Below are 527 nucleotides of genomic sequence, written 5' to 3' on the forward strand. Positions count from 1 at the left end.
GGCGAGAGGGGTGAGGCGGAGGTGGCGAGGCGAGTGGGTGTGGGAGAAGAGGAGGTGGGGGTGCCTGGAGACGGCGGGGGAGAGGGAGAGGAGGGCGGGCGCGGCCATGGGAGGGAGAGGGAGACGGTGGTTTAGCGGGCAGCGTCGAGAGGAGCGGAAGGTGGGAGGGAGTTTGAGTGATTTTTCTGGTACGTTTTGAACGGCTTTACGTGGATGAACGTCTACTGTGCCGTACTCCCGGCCAGGCTCGCTTTTTTTTGCAACATTTCAATTTTCAACAAATTAATCTAAAATTGAAAAAAAACAAATTAACATTCACAAGAGATGTCAATATTACCCCTAAATTTTTCAAATTAAATTCAAAACACACATGGAGAAACAAAAAAGTATACAAATCTGGATGTGAATAGTGCGTTTTCTGGTTTTGTCTTTATGTGGCACTTTTTTTACACTATTCATGCAGATTTGTTTTTTTCCTCCATGTGTGTTTTGAGTTTAGATTTGCAGATTTTAGGGGTTGTAGAAAC

General features: G+C 45.7%; 1 pseudogene; it reads right to left on the minus strand.

Annotated features, from left to right (window-relative positions):
* The window catches only part of LOC119355416, a 2,804-nt pseudogene extending 2,633 nt beyond the window's left edge, over positions 1 to 171 (minus strand).
* Positions 172 to 527: the final 356 nt, after the last annotated feature.

This window comes from Triticum dicoccoides, chromosome 2A, assembly GCF_002162155.2.
Source record: "Triticum dicoccoides isolate Atlit2015 ecotype Zavitan chromosome 2A, WEW_v2.0, whole genome shotgun sequence".
Lineage (NCBI taxonomy): Eukaryota > Viridiplantae > Streptophyta > Magnoliopsida > Poales > Poaceae > Triticum > Triticum dicoccoides.